Source organism: Mixophyes fleayi, chromosome 10 (genome assembly GCF_038048845.1).
Source record: "Mixophyes fleayi isolate aMixFle1 chromosome 10, aMixFle1.hap1, whole genome shotgun sequence".
Taxonomy (NCBI): domain Eukaryota; kingdom Metazoa; phylum Chordata; class Amphibia; order Anura; family Limnodynastidae; genus Mixophyes; species Mixophyes fleayi.
Genome location: NC_134411.1, coordinates 101,903,427 through 101,922,444, shown reverse-complemented (window position 1 = coordinate 101,922,444; position 19,018 = coordinate 101,903,427). Strand labels below are relative to the sequence as shown.

At 45.6% G+C, this 19,018-nt stretch overlaps 1 long non-coding RNA gene across 1 annotated transcript; it reads left to right on the top strand.

Moving 5' to 3' along the window:
- Positions 1 to 3,870: 3,870 nt before the first annotated feature.
- On the top strand, positions 3,871 to 18,121 carry LOC142103686 (uncharacterized). Its single transcript, XR_012679421.1, has 3 exons — positions 3,871 to 3,965; positions 5,338 to 5,426; positions 17,850 to 18,121. It is a non-coding gene; the product is annotated as an uncharacterized LOC142103686 (long non-coding RNA).
- Positions 18,122 to 19,018: the final 897 nt, after the last annotated feature.

The following is a 19,018-nucleotide window of genomic DNA, read 5'->3' as shown; positions in this document are numbered from 1 at the left end:
CTTTCTCCTCCCCCTCTCTCTCGTGCCTCTCTCCTCCCCCTCTCTCTCGCGCATCTCTCTCCTCCCCCTCCCTCTCGCCCTCTCTCTCTCCCCCTCCCTCTCGCCCTCTCTCTCTCCCCCTCCCTCTCGCCCTCTCTCTCTCCCCCTCCCTCTCGCCCTCTCTCTCTCTCTCCCCCTCCCTCTCGCCCTCTCTCTCTCTCTCCCCCTCCCTCTCGCCCTCTCTCTCTCTCTCTCCCCCTCCCTCTCGCCCTCTCTCTCTCTCTCTCCCCCTCCCTCTCGCCCTCTCTCTCTCTCTCTCCCCCTCCCTCTCGCCCTCTCTCTCTCTCTCTCCCCCTCCCTCTCGCCCTCTCTCTCTCTCTCTCTCTCCCCCTCCCTCTCGCCCTCTCTCTCTCTCTCTCTCCCCCTCCCTCTCGCCCTCTCTCTCTCTCTCTCCCCCTCCCTCTCGCCCTCTCTCTCTCTCTCTCTCCCCCTCCCTCTCGCCCTCTCTCTCTCTCTCTCTCCCCCTCCCTCTCGCCCTCTCTCTCTCTCTCTCTCTCTCTCGCCCTCTCTCTCTCTCTCCCCCTCCCTCTCGCCCTCTCTCTCTCTCTCTCTCCCCCTCCCTCTCGCCCTCCCTCTCGCCCTCTCTCTCGCCCTCTCTCTCGCCCTCTCTCTCTCTCTCGCCCTCCCTCTCGCCCTCTCTCTCTCTCTCTCTCCCCCTCCCTCTCGCCCTCTCTCTCTCTCTCTCTCCCCCTCCCTCTCGCCCTCTCTCTCTCTCTCTCTCTCTCTCCCCCTCCCTCTCGCCCTCTCTCTCTCTCTCTCTCTCCCCCTCCCTCTCGCCCTCCCTCTCGCCCTCCCTCTCCCCCTCCCTCTCGCCCTCCCTCTCCCCCTCCCTCTCGCCCTCTCTCTCGCCCTCTCTCTCGCCCTCTCTCTCGCCCTCTCTCTCGCCCTCTCTCTCGCCCTCCCTCTCCCCCTCCCTCTCCCCCTCCCTCTCGCCCTCCCTCTCGCCCTCTCTCTCCCCCTCCCTCTCGCCCTCTCTCTCTCTCTCTCTCTCTCACCCCCACCCCCACCATAAGTAAAAAAAAAAACATTCTGTGTGACACATTGTTGGCTCTAATCCTGTTTGGAGTTCGTACAATCCTATGGGCCGACCCACCATGAAAGTGGCAGATGCTTTCCATATATTTGCCGGTCTATGCATCGAAGACGCCTGTATTTTATTTATTCTTTATACACAGTGTTAATGACATGGGGCATCCACAGAGGGCAGCACAGAGGGTAGTACATAGAGCCGGCGTATCGGTAAAGCCCTTTCTGCTTCAGCGTATTCATCTGCGGTATATCTGTGTGTCGCAGCGTCTGTCCGCGGCTTTGTGCCCAACACTGATTTTCAATAATCACGAATAGCCGGATACACGGTGTTGTAGTGACTTGTTATTATCTCAACACTTATAAACTAATTCAATATTGAGGAGCTTATCGATTGGCTCCGATTATTCTTATTTACAAGTGTCACAAAATAAATCTGCCAATTAATGTGAATATTCAAATTATTGGTAATTGATCATTTATGCCATGACTTCATCTGGAACTATTGGACAATTAGTTGTTTATGTTTACCAGCTTGTTAATAGGATTTATTGTTCTATATTATTCTTCATTGAATGTTTATATGTTTTTTTTATTTTTTAACATTTTTTGTATGTTAATAAATTCAGTGATGCGTTTTATTATATTGGGAATGCGGCTCTTAATATTTAACATTTATGATCATTAAGATTATTGCTATTTGTTTTTAGCGCAGTCACACCTCCCATACCAGTAATCCCACTACCCTTTGTGACTGCAGCTTTACATTTAATATTATTTTTATCTATTACAACTATTAGCGCCATTAGGGTCTGAGTTGGAGCTGTGCTTCTGTGGACACGGTCACCCCAGTGACTGTTTTGCAGAAGCCACACTCCTACTCATAGACTTTTTGACAGTTTTAATGAATGTTTTAACTTTGTCGGTAGCGGTGGAATGTCTGTGGGAGTCTGTCTGTTCTCCTGTTTGTATTTTGAGCACCTGTTGCTACTTATAAATTGATTGAGCAACCTCCCTGTTGCTCGCTATTGATCATGACATATGAGTAACATCGGTGTCGGGCCCATCAAACCATTGGGTTGCCTGTTTTCTACCGAATCCAATATAAAATACTTTTACTAACCTACAAGGCCATCAACAAAGCTGCACCAACATACATCTCCTCTCTTGTCTCAAAATATCTCCCAACTCGGCAACTCCGTTCTGCACAAGATCTGCGTCTCCCATCCACCCTCATTACATCCTCCCATTCCCGCTTACAGGACTTTTTTTTCGGGCTGCACCCACTCTATAGGTTTCTCTCCCTCGCACAATAAGACTCTCCTCTGGTCTACAAGCTTTCAAGTGTTCTCTGAAATCCCACCTCTTCAGACAAGCTTATAATATTCCTCAACCACCCTCTTAACCTCACTAAATTACCCTATTACCACCCGTTACACAACTAGCCCTTGACCAACATTGTTGTGTGACAGGATCATTTATCTTATGAGTCACTTTTACCTTTGCAGTCTGGCTGGGCCGACTGCAAAATGTAGATTTAACCTCATGTATCAAACTCCCATTGTCCAATAGATTGTAAGCTTGCGAGCAGGGTTCTCTTACCTCTCTGTCTGTTTTACCCAGTTTGTTCATTAGTTTACTATGTTTGTCCCCAATTGTAAAGCGCTATGGAATATGTTGGCGCTATATAAATAAATGATGATGATGATGATTGGGTGACCAGGTGCTGGGTGGACATTTGTCATTCTGGAAGGCGCTCCTCCCGTCAGTAACAAAATGCTGCAACATGGAGGGAAGCTGATCAATCAATGCCATTAAGTAGCGATTAGCATTTTGATAGGACAGCCAGTCAGAGTTGGAACAAGCGCTCAGGGCTGTAGAGTTCCTTTGGGTTGGCACCAGACTTGCACTCTCTGTTGTCCATCGCTGAACTCACAAATGTGCAAAAGGTGTGTACACTGCAACCTATGGTATCCTGTTCTGTGGAGTTCTCTTATGAAATTGGCTGCTCACTTCACAGGGCGAAAATTGCCAGTTTATCTGTAGTTGTTCTGGATCTTTGACTATACGTCTCCCCCCAATGTTGCCCTTTCCGCGTTTCGCTTTCACCGCAGAGTTCTATGCTAACAACACCTTAGATGTTCTTGCTCATGAAACATTAGCAATTTGAGCTGCTGTGAAGCTCCTGCCAAAAGCCCCCCAAAAAATCCCACTTTAAAAGTCACTGAGAGCTCCTCATGCAGCCATGCTAGCCGTAATTATAGGCAAGCAGGGAGTGCGGCATTTTTGCACTTGGCCCTGAGCATGCTGGGATATTAATTGCTAAAATAATGCCTTAGTTGCACCTGTATGGAAGCCCTTGCTTTCAGTATGCTTGGTATCCCTCATTTGCCCAGGAGTTTCCATATATCAGTTATCTCCATAACCTTGTAAGTTTAGTTTTACTTTACAATAATTAGCTGTAATTTACAAATGCACTTTTCACACTTTTAAATATATATTAATATTTAATTCCTTTCCAGCGGCCTCTGCGATCTGATGGTATCTTGTGCCGCGTCCCACTGCAGAAATCCCATCAACCCCATTTGTATATACGTTCCATTAATTCTTTAAGAGTGCATTTACAAGCTTAAAAAGACCCATCCTTGCCAAGTTTACCCTAATGCAGTGGATGAGTAATTTCCAATTCAGAGAGGCTGTACCAGGAACGGATTGCAAATCCACTTCACAGCTGAATGGAAAAAGAAAAAAAAAAAAGATGTTTTTTTTTTTTTTTAAATTTCATCTCTTCCCAGCAGCTGTAAGTGGCTGCTGATTGGTGGAGAGGACGTTCCCCTGTATATCACGTCAGGTAAACTAGAGCAGAGCGGACAGATTGGGACATGCAGATTTCAGGCACGGTAAGAGTCTCTCTGTTGGTTTTATCTGTGTGTTCATTATATCTGTAGCTGCAGCCTTTATATACAGTGTGTGCATTCATGTTGTACAGAAGGAATAGGTCTGTTTATTGTTAATAGCAGCTGCTTTTAAAGCTGGTGTAGGTGATCAGCATTACCACTCTCCAGCTGTTCCTGAAATACAAACCTCACGATCCTTCACATATATTATTTTAATATTACTTTTTTATTATTATTTCTACTATTTATTTGGCAACAAAATTACAGCGATGTCAATATATAATGTGTTATAGGTAATAAATATTATAGAACAGAAGGGATGAGCATGACTTGAATTCTTCTCCTGGGACTTCCTCCATTACTGTGTTATAATGTATTATCCACTATGATACCTGTAGATCCTATAATGCTGGTCTAGACTATAGTCCTGTAGGAACGTTGTTGCTATTATTCGATACTGAGAGTCTCAGGGAAATGTTTGCATTTGTAATACCGTTAAATGCCGCACAAAGTACGAGTGTCATTAATTGCCTGCTGGTTTAATTTCTATTGTGATGTTGCAGAAATGTTTTGAGCTTCACTGAGTATAGTTGGGCCGACGGACTGATATAGCAAGTGAAACACACCCGACATCAGTTATAACTCATCAGAGTTCCAAACATTGGTAGGGACTAAATTCCTGCAGCCCTATTTCTTTCCATTTTTTTTTTCATCACTTTTACATTAAAAAGCAAAACAAAGACAACTACCTGGGTACATTACAATGGGCATTGCTTCCTAGGGCATTACATTAGTGATGTTTAAATGAGAACGCCAAATACTAGAAGCAAAATGTAATATCCATGGAGATTTTTTGGAAGTTGACGGCCACCGGTTGGGTGGTCCGTATTTAACTTCCCATCCATGGCTGCCTTTATTTTCATGGAGCTTAACAATTTTTGGGGCCAAAAATGTTGAAAAGAAAATTCTTTCTGTGTTATCTTCCTTTTAGTGGCCTTTGCCCATTAGGTAAACACAAATTCAAATGCTAAAATAAATGAAACACAGGAAATCTAAATTGTGTTCTTTATTGCACAAGTGCGGAACAAGTGGTTTGAGGTTTTTAGAATTTGGTTGAAACATTATTTTTCGTCAGAATTAGTGGTTTTCCCTTGCTGCACTTCGAGGTCTCTTGTAAGTGAGTCAGCCGGATAAGTATTTGAGTTTTGCATAGAACATCTATCGCTGGCTCTGTATAATATCAGAGTTTTTACCTGCTGGTAAGAGTGCGACAAGTCTCCGTGGCCTCTGCATCCTGCTGTGTACGTCGTCTCTTCTGGTGAGAAGAGGAAGGTCGCGTTGTCAGACCCCTCACTCTGTTTTCTTGCGATCTTAGATGCGCTGGGACAAATGAGATTGATTTTTTGACATGGCTGAAGTATGAAGACAATGAAAAGATGGGACTCCAGCTCTCCTGTCTGCAAGGTAAGGAACGTACCATCTAAACTAATGCAAAGAGTGTGGAGAAACTGTACAGCGGGTAGGGACCAATGTGTTACCATAGGTCAATGTACTATGAAGGGATTCTTGTATCTTGGTGTTTCCCAGGTGCCGATATTGGAAAACAATTTCCATGGACTTTGTGAGTCTAAGCGCGTATCATTGGTCGTTGGGTATAACCAGGGTTCTGAGCTAGTTCTGGGGGGATTCAGTGTTTAGTATTCCAGTGATATTTTTGTCTTTCACATGTAAAACTATAGTGTTATTCAGTGTAATAAATATACCAGGGAATAGAGGGGAAGGGGTGGGATCCCCATAGAGAGGATAGGGTGCCGGAGGAGAGGGTCCTGAGGGAGTAAGGATCGAGAGAGCGTCACGGGAGAGGGTCCTCAAGGTCAGAGGGAGCGACGGGAGAAGGCGCAAAGGGATAGGGCCTCAGGGGATAGGTTAATGAGGGAGTCGAGGGAGAGGGTCCGGAAGGAGAGGGCGTCATGTTAGAGGGTCCCGATTAAGAGGCGATCAAGATAAATTGTTTATCCCCGGCCCACCCTGGTCTTGTGTGTTTTTATATTTATATTTATATATATATATATATATATATATATATATATATAAACATACCATCATGAAAGTCTTTTAAAACATGGGAGGGCTAACGAGGAGGCCCGGAGGCAAATTGCCCCTTGGGCCAGCCTTTGGTTTACAAATAAGGACTGTCATCTAGGTCTGCATTGTATATATAACGTACGTGACTGCGTTTCCTTACTGCGCCTCACCAGACTATAGCATCAGGCATCTACCACCGGACAGGAAATAGAACATCTATGAGGGTCATTTACCCTGGCTGACTTCCTCCACTTTAAATTCAGCCTTTCATCCTACAGCTCTGCCCTCTCACTCGCTAAACAATCTTTCTTTAAATCCCTCATCTCTTCCCAATCCTCTAACCACCGCTGTCTCTTTGCCACCTTCAGCACCCTTCTGGCCCCACCCCCTCCTCCCACCCCCTCCACCCTGACTGTCTCCGACTTCGCCTCCCTTTTCTCCTCTAAAATTGAAGCCATCCGACTTAATATCTCATCCTCCACTCTCTCATCCACCCCCCCCCACTTTTCCGTACTCCCCCCCCCCCCCCCCAGCCACCTTCACTTCCACTCCTTCCACCCCACCACGGGCGAGGAAGTCCACTCTCTCATTTCATCCTCCCCCCCCATCTACCTGTCCCCTGGATCCCATCCCCTCCCACCTTCTTCGCTCCCTTTCCCCCACCTCCTGCTCTCACCTCGCTCACCTCTTTAATCTTTCCCTCTCCACCGGCATCTTCCCCTCCTCCTTCAAACATGCTCTCGTATCCCCCATCCTCAAGAAACCTAATCTTGACCCTATTTCTCCCTCTAACTATCGCCCCATATCACTTCTCCCCTTTGCCTCCAAAATTCTCGAGAGGCTCGTCTGCAGCCGTCTCTCCTCCTACCTCTCCGAACACTCCCTCCTTGATCCTCTCCAGTCTGGCTTCCGCCCCTTCACTCCACTGAAACGGCCCTAGCTAAAGTCACCAACGATCTCCTCTCTGCTAAAGCCAGGGGCCACTTCTCCCTTCTCATCCTCCTTGATCTCTCTGCAGCCTTTGACACCGTCGACCACCCCCTCCTCCTCCACACCCTCCAGTCCTTTGGCCTCTCCGGCCCAGTCTTGTCCTGGTTCACCTCGTACCTTGCTGACCGATCCTTCTCCGTCACCACCTCTGGATCTCTCTCCCGCCCCGTCCACCCTTCCAGTCGGAGTCCCCCAGGGCTCTGTCCTGGGACCCTTACTCTTCTCTCTCTACACCTCTTCCCTGGGTGAACTCATCAGCTCCTACAGCCTCAACTACCACCTCTACACTGACGACACTCAATTTTACCTCTCCTCTCCTGATCTCTCTCCCTCCCTCCTCTCTAGGGTGTCCGCCTGCCTCTCTGCCATCTCATCCTGGATGCCCTCTCGATTCCTCAAACTTAACCTTGCCAAAACTGAACTCATAGTCTTTCCTCCCTCTCACACCTCGCCCCCTTCTGATCTCTCTATCACTGTCAACAACACCTCTATCTCCCCTGTCCCCCAACTTCGCTGCCTCGGTGTCATCCTCGACTCCTCTCTTTCCTTTGGCCCCCACATTCTCTCTCTCGCTAAATCCTGCCGCTTCCAGCTGCGTAACATCGCTCGCATCCGCCCCTTCCTCTCCCAAGATGCCACCAAATGTCTTATTCACTCTCTGATCATTTCCCGCTTGGACTACTGCAACGTCCTCCTTACTGGCCTCCCCCACTCTCATCTCGCTCCCCTTCGATCTGTCCTCAACGCGGTAGCTAAGCTTATCTTCCTTTCTCGCCGCTCCTCATCTGTCTCCCCCCTCTACCTATCCCTTCATTGGCTCCCCTTCCCCTACAGAATCCTCTTCAAGCTCCTCACTCTTACATTCAAGGCCCTCGCCAACTCCATGGCACCCTACATCTCCACCCTCCTCTCTATTCATGCTCCATCCCGCCCTCTCCGATCTGCCAATGACCGTCGCCTCTCTTCCCCCCTGATCACCTTCTCCCATGCGCGTATCCAAGACTTTGCCCGCGCTGCCCCCCTCCACTGGAACAAGCTCCCTCCCTCTATCAGAACTTCCCCTAATCTGTCCAGTTTCAAACGGGCTCTAAAAACCCACCTTTTTCTTAAAGCCTTCCACTTAATTTCCTACCTTTTCTTCTACCTCTTCCCCTTCATTCCCCTTCCCTTATCCTTATCTCTCCCTCTCTCCCCTGTGTCTCTCTGTCTGTCTACCCCACCCCTTAGATTGTACGCTCCTCTGAGCAGGGTCATCTCTCCTCCTGTCCTCACTACTTCTAACTCTGCTCTTCAGCTACCTAGCCCTCCTCCTCGAGGACCCTCTTCCCCCCCCCGTCCCCTCTCGCTCCTTCCTCTCCCCTCTGGGGGTTTCCCTGTCATCCGGGCCCTCCCTCTCGGGCTCAGCCGATGCAGGACCTTCCTCTCTCCCCTCCCCCGCCCCTCTAGCTGTGCTTTGAGCTCACCGAGTTACTGTGCTTATTGTTTACTGTACTGTGCTGTCTCACCTTGTATTGTAACTATGTTTGTCCCTGTACGGCGCTACGGACGCCTAGTGGCGCCCTATAAATAAAAATTAATAATAATAATAATAATAATAATACCACAGTACAAATGCCCACACTCCTAGTTTTTTGTACAAATGCGCTTGGTTATATGTATAGTTCATGGATTTACGAGTCAAGATAGTGGTGCAGAGGTTTGTACCACCCGGTGGGAGGTATTGGGGGGGATCGGGGGTCATGCCTTGCTAAGGGCAGATTAGGTGCACCTGTATACAGGACAAAAGTTATTTAACATAACTGGCGATGGTGGGGAAGATGCATTTAGGCATGTGCTCTCTGACAGGGAACATCTGTGAACATGTAAAACAAAGGACTGTATTTCTCCGGCTCCTCCAGGGTGTCCGGAAACCCAACATCAACCCTATATTTATAATGGAACACATTGTGCACCTTCTATTTGCACTTTTGTAGGACACTTCTGTAAATAAGACCCCAATGGCCCTTCACTCTCCTGATTAGCATAAATAAAGCAAAACCAGAGAGTCTGGCGATCTCTCTGAAGCCAGGCCAGAGAAGCAGTGGGCGGAGCCACCAAGGATGAAACACTGGGGAGTGTGCTGAAGATCAGCGTCCATTTTCTTGTAGCACACCTCCTTCTGGTAAGGGGCGATGCTACAAGAAAATGTCCGCCACTCCTCAGTGCACGATACTTGCCTACTCTAACGGAATGTCCAGGAGACTCCTGAATTTCATATAGTTATCCTGGACCCCAGGGTAGAGCAGGCCCTTCTCCCAGATCCTGCCCGCTTTCCATTGTAGGGGGGTAGACGGGCCACAAAAGTATGGCACTACGTAGTGACTAACATGAAGTCATTCACCGTGCCACACCCCAGCACATCATACATTTAGTGAGCTCTGTACTTTTAGTTCTTATCTGTCCAGAGAGCCCTAAATATACATTATCTAATAATATTGTATCCAATCACTATATTGTATTAAAAGCTTATTTGTCTGACAGAGATCCAGTGCAGACAGATTTACACTCTCTCCAGAACGTGACATGAGCACTGTGTACATTGCTAGACTCATGTGCTGAAATATATTTGCTGTATGTTGAAATTCTCCCCTGGGAACAGCGAAGTCCAGAACACTGAAAATGTAAAATGGTGCTGCCCTTTAATTGTATAGGGAGAGGAATCCATTATCACTCTTCTATTGATTCAAAACCACGTTATATTCTTGGCATGTTAGTCTTGTAGTGCTGCTCTTACCTTTACACCAAGATGGATCCACTTTAAATAAAATCTGATGTGCTTGCACACACAACTAATGATTAATTAAATTATTCTAAAATGCCTAAGCCGTATCCATTAACCCACTGAGACAAGTAATACAGCTATAGTTTTTCTTAGAAAATACTTTATCCTTATTTGCCCATCAAGTTATAACAGACAGTAGAGGCAGCCATTTAGTGGGTGGAGCCAATTCCTGAGAATGCAGCCTATCCAGTCACTAGGAGCCAGTGACATCACTGAGATTGCAGCCTATCCAGTCACTAGGAACCAGTGACATCACTGAGAGTGCAGCCTATCCAGTCACTAAGAACCAGTGACATCACTGAGAGTGCAGCCTATCCAGTCACTAGGAACCAGTGACATCACTGAGTGCAGCCTATCCAGTCACTAGGAACCAGTGACATCACTGAGAGTGCAGCCTATCCAGTCACTAGGAACCAGTGACATCACTGAGAGTGCAGCCTATCCAGTCACTAGGAACCAGTGACATCACTGACAGTGCAGCCTATCCAGTCACTAGGAACCAGTGACATCACTGAGAGTGCAGCCTATCCAGTCACTAGGAACCAGTGACATCACTGAGAATGCAGCCTATCCAGTCACTAGGAACCAGTGATATCACTGAGTGCAGCCTATCCAGTCACTAGGAACCAGTGACATCACTGAGAGTGCAGCCTATCCAGTCACTAGGAACCAGTGACATCACTGAGAATGCAGCCTATCCAGTCACTAGGAACCAGTGATATCACTGAGTGCAGCCTATCCAGTCACTAGGAACCAGTGACATCACTGAGAGTGCAGCCTATCCAGTCACTAGGAACCAGTGACATCACTGAGAGTGCAGCCTATCTAGTCACTAGGAACCAGTGACATCACTGAGTGTAGCCTATCCAGTCACTAGGAACCAGTGACATCACTGAGAGTGCAGCCTATCCAGTCACTAGGAGCCAGTGACATCACTGAGAGTGCAGCCTATCCAGTCACTAGGAACCAGTGACATCACTGAGAGTGCAGCCTATCCAGTCACTAGGAACCAGTGACATCACTGAGAGTGCAGCCTATCTATTCACTAGGAACCAGTGACATCACTGAGAGTGCAGCCTATCCAGTCACTAGGAACCAGTGACATCACTGAGTGCAGCCTATCCAGTCACTAGGAGCCAGTGACATCACTGAGAGTGCAGCCTATCCAGTCACTAGGAACCAGTGACATCACTGAGAGTGCAGCCTATCCAGTCACTAGGAACCAGTGACATCACTGAGAGTGCAGCCTATCCAGTCACTAGGAACCAGTGACATCACTGAGAGTGCAGCCTATCCAGTCACTAGGAACCAGTGACATCACTGAGAGTGCAGCCTATCCAGTCACTAGGAACCAGTGACATCACTGAGAGTGCAGCCTATCTATTCACTAGGAACCAGTGACATCACTGAGAGTGCAGCCTATCCAGTCACTAGGAACCAGTGACATCACTGAGTGCAGCCTATCCAGTCACTAGGAGCCAGTGACATCACTGAGAGTGCAGCCTATCCAGTCACTAGGAACCAGTGACATCACAGAGAGTGCAGCCTATCCAGTCACTAGGAACCAGTGACATCACTGAGAGTGCAGCCTATCCAGTCACTAGGAGCCAGTGACATCACTGAGAGTGCAGCCTATCCAGTCACTAGGAACCAGTGACATCACTGAGAGTGCAGCCTATCTATTCACTAGGAACCAGTGACATCACTGAGAGTGCAGCCTATCCAGTCACTAGGAACCAGTGACATCACTGAGTGCAGCCTATCCAGTCACTAGGAGCCAGTGACATCACTGAGAGTGCAGCCTATCCAGTCACTAGGAACCAGATATTGTGCAGGAAAAGCTGTATCCTTTGGGTGGTAACTGAGAGTTCTTAGGGGAAATATATTCAAACACTTCACTTGGAGCAAAGCAGGTTTCAGCGAGATTGTTGGCGGTTATAGATGGTCAGTGACTGTCCCAGGCTACGGAGGCAGACATGTTGTGGCTCAGTGGAGTCTCATAACTGTTTCAGGCTGAAGAATTTTAAGCTCTTTCTGTCTCCTGGCACCTTAGCACTAACAGACTACAAATATTTACCCCATCTAGAAAAGTCAGTTGGTCTAAAATATTTAAATGTTTCTTGTGTTTAAATGGCAATATATATATATTTTTATTATTATTATTGTTGGTTCCCTTTTCTAGAGCACAGGAGGTGTCACAAACTGTGATATAAATACCTGTGAGTGGGCAGGAACCTAAATTATATTCAGTATAGAAGGACTATAAGTAACTGCAAACTGTAACTTTCTCCATTACGCCCCCACTTTCTTCCCAGCGTTTCTGGGGGCGAGAGGTACGTTTCGCTTTTGGTTTTTTATATGTATTGGAATTATGACTAATGTGGAACTTTCTATCTAAATATTATGACTTTTAGTTTATACATCTCTAGAAAGGTGTTTATCCTGGTTTCAGATTTTCCGTTCAACTTCCCGTGAAAACAGAGTTTCTCGTATATCAACTTGAATTAGTTCATGTTGAGCAGTTAGTGTCATATAGTATCTGACTGTTTTTAATGTGTCTTTATATTCGCCTATAAATCGCTTTACCATAAACCCTGTGAATGTGCCAAGTGCAGTGGACTAATGCCTTTGCCTACACAATTTCCGCAATGAGTCTCATAAAAAATTCTCTCTATTAGTCGCCTCCATAGAGTATAATGCAACAGACAATCCATCCTCAGTATAGCCTGGGCGTTTATCATAAAATAAATAAATGCATTATCTCCTTTCCTAATGCTAGTGGCCTTATATGAAATTGGCAGGGAGGAGGCAGATTAAGCTGGGGTTCTATTAGTGTAAAAAGAAACATAGTTCATTACTCGGAATAAATTAAGAGTTGATGTCCGTTTCCAGTGTCTGTATTACATTATATTCATTATATCCCCGTCATCTGTTTTTTGTTACTGTCACAACTGTTGCTAAGAACTGTTCAGCAGCAGTGTTGTATTGCTCTGTGTAGCACAGTGGTTAGCATTGTTCGCTGGCGGCAGTGGGGCCCTCGGTAACAAATCCAACCAGAGCACGATATACGTGGAGTTTGTTCTCCCCGGTTCATGTGGGTTTACCCCAGTTTCCTTCCACAGTCCAAAAACAGGGTTTATTGCCACCTGAATAAATCTGGGTGAGTGCAGGCGCCTGTGGAAGGAAATCTAGATTGTAAGTTCCTCTGGTGCAGGGACCTATGCAACTAAACAAAACATTTTCGATTGCGCAATGGTGTGTAATAGGTTGGAGCTATGTAAAGGTTTATCGTATATGTAGCTGTTCCTGGTAAATGACACAAATAACAATCTATGTATAAATCATTGAGCGTTATACAGTGCAGGGCAACCACTTCCCGTAGCTGCGTCCTCTCTATTTCCTGTACAGCGACAGCTTAGATAACGGAGCAGTAATCAGACGTATCATCTACTTCCTCTATTATCTTCACAGGCTGCTTATATCCTATTTATAATCAGTGTTCAGCTTCTCTGATCACGACTTAGTAATATGGACTCGAGATAACCTTATTCCTCTCAATATCTCCATTATATAAGCAGAAGCTGCCTCTTTCTGTTTGCAACCAAGGTGCATAAAATATCTGCCAGGAAATGTCATTTAGGAAAGTACAAGATATGCACAAATGTGTTTATTAGTCGGGCGCTGCGCAGTTATTAGGTTATATTCTGTCAAGACCTATGGTGGAAAGAGAGAAGACATTGCTTCATTCATTAACCTCATATATCGCTTCAGATAATCATGAGCGTGAGGGGACCTTGGGTCTTTATTACAGACATTTATTGATTATAAACAGTTATTCTTACAGTTTAGAAGATTTCGGTGCTAGAGCAGCAACTGTTCAATTAGAGATGGACGCCCGTTAATGTAATCTTTACCCAGTACCCGGTAATATAACTCCTCTGGTGGTACCGCCGCCCGGTCACATTACATCTATTCCTCATAGTAAATCAGATAACCGGCGTTTCAGTATTTAGTAGTTACTGTAACGCAGTCCTCTTCCCTACAGTAATCAGATTGAATGGAGTTCCCGTCCTGCCCTGTGTATTTTCTCCATATAAAGGCTTTCAATGTTATTAAAGGAGGATTTGCTGCAGATGGTAATCCCTTCGGTTTATTTGTGAAACGACAACAAATCTGATCTCGAGCAGAAGGATGAATAATATATCATGTACACTAAGCCCTGGGAAGGAGCATAAAGTGATGTGTGATTCTATTTACATTACAGTCCAAAGCATCTCACGAGCCTGTGTCATGCTCTATAGCAGAGCTAGTGGCTCGCTGGGTATTGGGGAACTACAAGTCCCAGGACACCTTGCCAGCTAGTGGCTGGCTATCTGCTGGCAGTGCATACTGGGGCTTGGAGTCTCACAACACCTGGAGAGCCACAGGTTGGCACTAACTCGTTAGACTTTCATGTGAGCCTCATTGTACAGAAGTTTATTCTCCTCTTGATGAAGCTTATTTGCATATTGCGCTTGTTGGGTATACAGGGGGGCTACAGGGATTTGGGGCTGAAGTTTCATGTACCACAGATGCTGAGAAGTACCACATATACGCAGACGACTACTTCTCACTAGTTAGTCAAACTTTGGGCAATAAAATCCAGATCCCGTCAGTAACTCACTTTCCAAACGCCAGTTTGTTCCTCCGTCTCAGTCTATTGTATTGGTCTGTTTACCTGTTCCTTGGCACCAGAACTGCCCGTAGAGCCCTGTATTCAATACCAAGGGTGTGTGTTATTTACATCGTTTTCCTGGGGAAAGACAAATATTATGTAACTTGGGTACAGTAATGAGAAAAACTTTTAATAGAATTAAAATCTGTAGGAATCCCCATTGGGAATATAACGAGTGATCTGTGGTTGTGTCCTTCACCTCTGGATGGGAGTCTGTTTAGTACCAGTGTGAAATATATGGAAACCCACGTCTGAGCTCCGTCCATAGGCCCAAGAATTGTCACATCCCTGAATGTGCTGTAGGAAGCTGCGTAAACTGGGTGTTTGATGGTTGAATTTAATGGAGCTTTGCCTTATATTGAGGGGGTTGTCAGCCTAGTCTTCCGCTAAGAAGGAGCATCATGTCTGGCCGTCATTGTAAGGACTATGTCTTGGAACTGTCCACTTACTGTCTTCTACAGGTAAGTAGCCAACAAAGTGTCCATTTTGGAGGCTAAGGAAGGGTGTTATTGTTTGATGTTGACCTCATCCGCTGTGTGTTCACATATTATATATGAAGGGCTTGATTCATGTTCAGACGTAAGTCCGATTGCGTGACGTCTGTTGCGTGAAATACATCAGCGTATGCTTATAAACGGACCTTACATCAATGAACACAATTGCATCCAACTCATGTCTTACCGCTAATGACGCTTACGTCTGGCTTCCATTTGAGAGGCGATACAGAGGAGGGAGGGGCGGATGTACAGTAAGGGCGTGCTGAGTACGTGGCAATGCAGATGCGTCTGATTCAAGTCCTAGGTTTCTCAAAAATACACTTGGTTGCATTTGCAATGGCTACAGGGCAGTGTACTTATACCCACATTGAAATTGAAACGTATCTTGAGACACATTTAGATTTCAATACATCGGAGCTGCGCACAGGTTTTTTTTCAAAACGCAACCTGCATCCGAATAGGAATCAGACCCTGGATGTCTCCTGGGTGATGTATGGAAGATCAGCAATGATACTTGTATGGACTGTCCTACATTTCTAATGTTTGATGAAAGTCTACAGGAATCTGAACTCCCAAGAACACAGGGGGCTAGATTTACTAAGCTGCGGGTTTAAAAAAGTGGGGATGTTGCCTATAGCAACCAATCAGATTCTAGCTGTCATTTTGTAGAAGGTACTAAATAAATGACAGCTAGAATCTGATTGGTTGCTATAGGCAACATCCCACTTTTTCAAACCCGCAGCTTAGTAAATCTAGCCCAGAGTATCTTCTTTTAAGGCGGTGATGTCTCTAAAGCCTCAGTTCCTGCACCCAAGGGGTCCTATGTATCTGCTTCTGTCGACCTGTCCCGTCCTCCATTCCTCTTGTCTGTTGCTCAGACGGTCCCCTCAGTGTTATCCTCAGAAGTGCGAAATAATAGAGATATATCAAATCTAATTTTTAGGATTTCACCATATACTAAATCCTCCTGAATGATGGACTAAATCCAAACCCTCTTTTTCCTATTTAAATTAAGCGGAAATTACCTAAATGCTAAAATCTTATATAGAACTTTAGCCACTTTATGCAAAAACGGTGTCCTGTGTAATACGATGTTTGACATCTGACTATTAAGGATTCGGCAGACCCTATATCTTGCTGCCGACATTCCTGATTTATCTGGATTACAAATAGAAGATTTGGTGCGTCCCTAGACAGAAGTAAGGGAAACGAAAGGAGTTAAATCCACAATATGAAGGAGATAATGGCTAGTGAATGGAGTGCAGCGGCTACTTGGCCATGTCTGAAAGAGGAAGGTGGCTTTTTTTGGCCTCACCAAAGAGATGAACGTTTAAGAACTATTGTGTGGAATAAGTAGCGATCTGGGCCTCCTGTCTGTCTAGCTAGTGGCTGTTCAGGGGTTACCGGATGAGGAATGCATGTTATCTAGACTTTAGGTGATAAATGGACATTTACATCAAAATCAGAGCAGACAGAAGCCTGAGCTCGGTTAATCCCATGCTATAGGTGGTACCAGCTGCATGGCAAGATAAATGCCCAATATGTATACAAAACAAATGATAATTGTTGTCAGTGTTTGTCCTTAACACACCAGGGGGTAAATGTATCAAGCTGAGAGTATTCTCGCGAGTTTGAAAAGTGGAGATGTTGCCTATAGCAACCAATCAGATTCTAGCTGTCATTTTGTAGACTGTACTAAATAAATAATAGCTATAATCTGATTGGTTTTTCAAACCTGCTGGAAAACTCTCGGCGTGATACATTTACCCCCATATCTGTGTGTATCTAGAACAATGAAAACATGAGGTGTTGGTTCATATTTTGATCACAACATTTAAGCCTGCGTCCCAGCGTCAAGGGCACCGCATTATATGCAGGTCCTACACGGACTTCTGTGCTTCAAACTCTAAAATTTAGCTAAACTCAGCTGCACTAACGTCCCAAGTATAGGGGCTTACATCTAGCAAGGGCTAGCTTGTGAGCCACACCTGAAGAGGTCTTAAATAGGCCTGATAGACAGCTGTCAAGACAAGATCAGACAATATTTTAAAAGAAAATCAGAGAAGAGAGAAGCCTGTGCTCGGTTAATGCCATATTGTAGATAGTACCAGCTGCTTGGCAATATAAATGCCAAATATGTATACAAAACAAATGACAGGTGTTGTTGGTGTCTGTCCTTAACACCGCATATCTGTGTGTATCTAGAACAATGAAAACATGAGGTGTTGGATCATGTTTTGCTTAAAAATAAAAATAAGCTCCTGTACCTAGGAAGTGAGAACATTTACATCACACTGGTGATGGCTAAAGTGGGTCTCCGACACCCAGCGGTGAATGTTGCCTAACAAGATACCGGACACCTGGATAATATGTCGGCCCATGCACGTTCGTCAAGCAGAGTCTCAGTGATTTCCATGTTTTCTAGCAAAATGTTCAGCCCTCAAAACAGGTTCCTCCACTGCGTCAATTTGAAAGCAGAAGGATTCATCTGCATGACTGTATGCTAAAAATAGAAGAAACTGCTGTATAATTACTTATCCTACCATATCCAGAAATGTGTTGAAGGTGATCTTTCTTCCTTTACAGCCGAATCTCTTCTCCCCCTCATTTTCTTGCTAAAGCCTAGGGATACTTGTTAACTTCTTTTTACCCCCACGAGGGTAGGTGAAGTGTAAGTAGAGAGGGAGCGGGGCTTTGCGTATAAGTTGACTCCTGTAGAAACTTCCATGGAAGCAGTCTAGACTTCATCATAATAATTCCTCCTGCTTTTATGTTTTCAGGGCTGCAGATTTGTAACAGAAGTGGAGAGGCCGCCAGCAAATCTTCCAACGGTCACTCGAGTGTCCCCGATATAATCGTCACTCCCCCCACCCCGACTGGTACGATGAACTCCAGAACTACCGTCAAGCACAGTCGGCCGGCTATTCTGAAAACAACTGACTCTGATGCTGCTGGGCAGGAAGACCTGAATAAATGAATAACTTGTTTTAAGATGGACAAACTGCAAATGGAAACACTAATTCCTTGTACAGATTCCCCCACTAAGAGAATAGGAGAGAAAGTAAAGGTTATGTACATATAAAAGGATGCAACTGTATCAATCTGAGTTGTGAGGTTCTAATACATCGCAGATGAACAACTGATTATTTGAATTCAATTACGATATAACCACTAGCTCTGACAACTATAGAACATTTATATAGGTGATGTCCACATTGTTTTCTTACTCACTACAGTTTATTCCTGTCCCTGATTTTATACATCAAGTTGTGAATGTTCTGTTGGGGCTACAGTACGTTTAATGGTAATGAGTTTGTCATATTACCTCAAACAAAGCTACAAACCAAATGTCATACAAAATAAAAATTCTCCAGGGAAAGTGTTTATATATTTGTGTATATGTGCATATAAAAGAATGTATCCAGGAGTCAGTGACATCACAGAGAGTGCAGCCTATCCTTTCACTAGGAACCAGTGACATCACTGAGAGTGCCGCCTATCCTTTCACTAGGAGTCAGTGACATCAGTGAGAGTGCAGCCTATCCAGTCACTAGGAGCCAGTGACATCAGTGAGAGTGCAGCCTATCCATTCACTAGGAGCCCAGTGACATCAGTGAGAGTGCAGCCTATCCAGTCACTAGGAGCCAGTGACATCAGTGAGAGTGCAGCCTATCCATTCACTAGGAGCCCAGTGACATCACTGAGAGTGCAACCTATCCATTCACTAGGAGCCAGTGACATCACTGAGAGTGCAGCCTATCCAGTCACTAGGAACCAGTGACATCACTGAGAGTGCAGCCTATCCAATCACTAGGAGTCAGTGACATCACTGAGAGTGCAGCCTATCCAGTCACTAGGAGTCAGTGACATCACTGAGAGTGCAGCCTATCCATTCACTAGGAGCCAGTGACATCACTGAGAGTGCAGCCTATCCATTCACTAGGAGTCA